The 5481-nt window shown below is 40.7% G+C and overlaps 1 pseudogene across 1 annotated transcript; it reads right to left on the reverse strand.

Moving 5' to 3' along the window:
- Positions 1-180: 180 nt before the first annotated feature.
- Positions 181-5388, reverse strand: LOC144962053 (NADH dehydrogenase [ubiquinone] flavoprotein 1, mitochondrial-like; annotated as a pseudogene). The gene is made up of 5 exons (XR_013643359.1): positions 5072-5388; positions 4141-4307; positions 2205-2358; positions 1323-1377; positions 181-296 (listed from the first exon to the last, which is right to left on the reverse strand). The product of XR_013643359.1 is annotated as an NADH dehydrogenase [ubiquinone] flavoprotein 1, mitochondrial-like (transcript).
- Between the last annotated feature and the right edge of the window lie 93 nt (positions 5389-5481).

Consider the following 5481-nt stretch of genomic DNA (forward strand, 5'->3'; position numbering starts at 1 on the left):
CCCCCCCCCCCCCCCCCCCCCCCCCCCCCCATCTCTCTCAAGTTGTTTTGGCAAGGCATGGTTTCCTCGAACTACGGTTTCTTCTAACTTTTTTGCATGTCCGCAGAGTTTGAGGAAACCGTGCTGGAGAGTAATCAAATTGAAATGGGATGCGTATGAATCAAAACATGTAACACAAACCTGTACAGGCCAGGCGGCTCCATCTCCCAGAGCACAGATAGTGTGTCCTTCAATCTGCTTGCTAAGCTCGTACAGCATATCAATCTCATTAGCATTAGCATGGGCGTTGCCAGTCTCTGAAGGGGGTGAAATCAATCATTATTTTGAAAGACAAATCTAAATTATCTAAAAAAAACAACAGAAAAAACCCCCAAAAAAAACCCAACTAAAATTTCACTCATTCATCCTACGGCTAACAATAAATATAAAAAGTGAAATAGGATCTTCCATTTCATTCACGAAGACAGATGATGTGGATGCTTTGGGTTTCCCTTTGTCAACAAAATATGATGAGTGAGACTCTTAAAGATGAATTTAAAAAAAATGTCCTTTACTCATCCCCAAGGGGAATTTTGTCTTTATGGTCTATTCCAAGGGAAGACTGGAATAACCCTGGCATCAAGGTGGATAGTCGAACTCGGTACCTTTTGGGTATGAGGCAAAGACAGAACTGCTGAGCCACACTGCCCCAGAAAAGAGGATGTGTTTTTAAGGGGACTTAACAAAACAATGACGATCATTAGTGGAATGGTACAAGGTAAGTCCTTCATCAGGCTTATTCATCTACTTACTACTTTTTTATTGTATTGTATAGTACTAGTAAATAGCATCTTATGTTTGAAAGTAAAAAAAAAAAGAAAAAAAAGAAGAATAATCTGAAAAAAATCTGGCAAAGGAAGGCAATCACATTATACTATAAGAGTTGATTCCAAGATAAAAGTCTAGACAATACAACAAGCAACATCTCTACCTCTTCTATCCCAAACTGAGCAAAATTGATGAAAAAGTCAAATTATATTATCAAATTATCAGTCCTACTACTTCTAGTACAACAACAATAAATGTTTTAACATGACCAATAACTCCATTGGAAATGATAGATACGTGAACAAAATTAAGTAAAACAAAGGGGTTGCCAACTCAGGAGGTAAAAATTTACTGAACTTTTATGCTGAGCACTGAACTCTAGAAAGATATGACGTACTTACTTTTTAAAAAATTCCGTTTAGCAGGTGATTGGAAAATATACAGAGGGTTTATAACATACTGATTTCCATAAATATATGGAAAATTGGCAACCTTGAAAGTAAATATAAACTTACGGAATCTGTGCATGATTTTCATCATCCAGCCAACCCCTTCTCTGCATGGTGTGCACTGAAAATAAACACCAAAAAAAAAAACAAATATGAAAATAAATCAACCTCCAATTAATAATTAGATATAATCATTTCTGCCCTACAAATAATCTGAAAATAATTCTGATCATCGGTTAAAATGGACTACTTTACATTGCGGAAATCTTCAGAAGAATTTGAGTAAGAAAACAAACTCAAGCACTTTGCACTAAGACCTCAGGGTATTTTTCTTTCATGATCATTTGTACCTAAAAAATTGGCTTAGAAAAAAAAAGTCTCTTAGAGCCAGCCGCATGTCAAAAAAAAAAAACCATGGAATTATTCCAGTTTCAGTTGTGCTATACAGCCAGTAATAATTGTCTGCTATCCTTTGGACAGGACACTAGTCTATCGCAAAGTACTTTCCCTCAAATCTGAAAGACCAAGCTACCCAATCACAGCTGGTTCGCCAGATGGGTTAGAAAAATGCTCAACTGACCCTGGATGAACAGTCTGCCAACTGAGCAATCCTGACCATTAAGTAGTCTTTCAGAGCCATATGGCCCATGGAGCCAGAGTTTATCCCAGTTTCTATAGTGTTAAACGGACAATAGCAATTGCTTGCTATCCTTTAGATAAGACGCTAGTAAATCTAACAGACTCAGCCACCCATTCACTGCTGGGTGGACAGGGATGTCAGTAAAAAATCTCGACTGCATCCAGGATCAATCACAGTCCCTTTGCGTGAGAAGCGAGTGCTCTACCAACTGAACTATCGGGACCCCCATATCCTGACCCTTACTTTAAAATTAAAAAAAAAAAAAATTCCAATGTAGGTTTAAAAAAAAAAGTAGTAAATCTGCCTACCGGGCCACAACTTTCGTGCTTGTAAAAATCAATGAGCCTGGCAATACACCTGACAATATCAGACTGTTTATTCATGACGATGATGGCAGCCGTTCCCAGACCTGTCTGAGCCCGTATCAAATCATCAAAGTCCATGATGACATCTGTGCACACACTGGTGAATACAATTGAACAAATCACAGGAAATGGAAAGGTGAAAAAAAACCCAAAAACTAACAAAAAAGGCAAAAGAACAAATAAAAAATAAAATAAAAAAACGAAAAAAACAACCCAACCCAACAACCAAAAAAATTTTGTTTTAAAATCACAAAAAATCAATAGTTTCAGTTTTTGTATAACACAATATCCACTTTAAGTGCCCAAAGTGCTTTACAAGATGTCCCAAACCAAAAAGAGAAAAAAAAAACCCCAGTAAGACGAGACATAACGTTTGTCAGGCCCTATCATCATATTTTTCCCCCCTCTGACTTTTAAAAGGACAAAATACGGTTATTGATCATGCAGTCATTTACTCAGTTGACACCTGAGTGACATGAGAGAATGTGAGCAGCAAAGAGTATTTTCAAATTCAGAGCAGTGAGTGGATCAGGCACTTATGTTGATAATAACAAGAAATGAAGTGAGTAGGAAAGTGCCAGAAGACAATATAGAATAGAAAATTCGCGGCGGCGATGGGGGCTCGAATCCGCGACCTTACTGGTACGACAACTCCATCTGGCCAGGGAGATTGTGACTCTACCGTATGAGTGGGGTCGTGAATATCTCATACGGTAAATACTGTGAAGTTGTCGTACCAGTAAGGTCGTGGGTTCGAGCCCCCATTACCGCAGCGAAGTTTTTATTCTCTGTTGTCTTCTGGCACTTTCCTACTCAATCCATTTCTTGTTAATATTTTCCAGGATCTGGATACAATGTCTCCCTTGTCAGCAGTCCCACTATCTCACAAACACTTACTCTTTGGGAATGAGGGGAGTGGATGAGCCACCTGGTATGACGGCGTCCCACTATCTCACAAACACTTACTCTTTGGGAATGAGGGGAGTGGATGAGCCACCTGGGATGACAGCGTCCCACTATCTCACAAACACTTACTCTTTGGGAATGAGGGGAGTGGATGAGCCACCTGGGATGACGGCGTCCCACTATCTCACAAACACTTACTCTTTGGGAATGAGGGGAGTGGATGAGCCACCTGGTATGACGGCGTCCCAATATCTCACAAACACTTACTCTTTGGGAATGAGGGGAGTGGATGAGCCACCTGGGATGACAGCGTCCCACTATCTCACAAACACTTACTCTTTGGGAATGAGGGGAGTGGACGAGCCACCTGGGATGACGGCATCCCACTATCTCACAAACACTCTTTGGGAATGAGGGGGGTGGATGAGCCACCGGGGATGACGACGTCCCACTATCTCACAAACACTTACTCTTTGGGAATGAGGGGAGTGGATGAGCCACCTGGGATGACGGCGTCCCACTATCTCACAAACACTTACTCTTTGGGAATGAGGGGAGTGGATGAGCCACCTGGGATGACGGCGTCCCACTATCTCACAAACACTTACTCTTTGGGAATGAGGGGAGTGGATGAGCCACCTGGGATGACGGAGTCCCACTATCTCACAAACACTTACTCTTTGGGAATGAGGGGAGTGGATGAGCCACCTGGGATGACGGCGTCCCACTATCTCACAAATACTTACTCTTTGGGAATGAGGGGAGTGGACGAGCCACCTGGGATGACGGCGTCCCACTATCTCAGACGGCGTCCCACTATCTCACAAACACTTACTCTTTGGGAATGAGGGGAGTGGATGAGCCACCTGGGATGACGGCGTCCCACTATCTCACAAACACTTACTCTTTGGGAATGAGGGGAGTGGACGAGCCACCTGGGATGACGGCGTCCCAATATCTCACAAACACTTACTCTTTGGGAATGAGGGGAGTGGATGAGCCACCTGGGATGACGGCCAGCAGATTGTCCCAGCCACCGATGACTCCCCCAGCGTGGAGTTCTATCAATTCCTTCAGGTTTATGGACATCTCCTCTTCCACTGTTGTAGGGTTGTTGACGTGACCAGAAATTTTGAATAACTAGAATTTAAAAAAATAAATAAAATAATTGTATTATTTTTGTCACGTTCTTGCAGGTACAAAGCAAAATAATTAAAGTAAACTCCAGGTCATGGTTTAATCCCACAGAAAGTAGATAAAATAAGGTTAAACCAAGGACCAAATACTAGCACAAAACAATCATGCAACTTAGCCCAATAAAAAAAACAACCCACTTGTTTCTACTTCGATCATACAAGAAAATAATTTTTTTTCTTCTTTTATTGAACATTTCGGGTAGTTTTCTCATATATTTTCCACAAAAAAATTCTATTTTTTTTCTGCTGATTTTCTCATATATTTTTAACATGTTATTGTAATTGCAATATTTAGAATTAAACAACCCCTGCTTTTACGAAGACATCAGACTAATAAAGAAAAAAAAAAAAAAACAACAAAAAATACTCCTTCAATTCCTATGACAGGATTTGTCCAAAGCATCTTAAAACAGTAAAAGTCATAATGGTTAGTCAAGTTAGCTTTATTATAACATATACATAGAGGACCTTAATAAATCTCTGTCGTCTATCTGGAATTAAGTAATGTATTCATGTCTTTATTTGCTTTTTGTTGCTGGCTGAAGAACGGGTTTGATCCCGAGGTGTTCCATGTTTGGTATTTTGTTCTTTTTTGAAGCTGTTATATCCATTTTTGTTAATTACCTTTTACAGTCCACAGCTTCTAGCAGCCTAGTGTCACTTTGACATATATTCCAAATACAACACACAACACAAAATCCAACCCACCTTGGTACCCCTGTTCCTGTCACAACCAAAACTGGCAAACCACTCCCCACCGCGTCGGCAGATATCTGGAGCCACAGCAAGTCTCCACATTGGCCACAGTCGTGGGACAACCAAACACGCCTACATCAGCAGGGAACGGGGGCTTCAGACGAGGTTTTCCTTGCTTGCCCTCCAGAGACTCAATCAAAGCCTTAAATGAATAAAGAGTTGAAAACACAGTTAAATAATGATTTAAAAAAAAAACATTGATGAAAGAAAATAATCTATTATAAAAGTAAAATTTGCAACTTGTTGTAACACCACAGACGGCAAAGTGGCTGAGTGGTTAAGCACTGCACTGTGACCCGGAAGGTCCCGGGTTCGAGCCTTGCTTTGGGCACTTTCGTTTTTTTCCCTTGGGCAAGATTATT

Source organism: Berghia stephanieae, unplaced genomic scaffold (genome assembly GCF_034508935.2).
Source record: "Berghia stephanieae isolate SIO BIC M18660-M18661 unplaced genomic scaffold, UCSD_Bste_1.3 scaffold5642, whole genome shotgun sequence".
Lineage (NCBI taxonomy): Eukaryota > Metazoa > Mollusca > Gastropoda > Nudibranchia > Aeolidiidae > Berghia > Berghia stephanieae.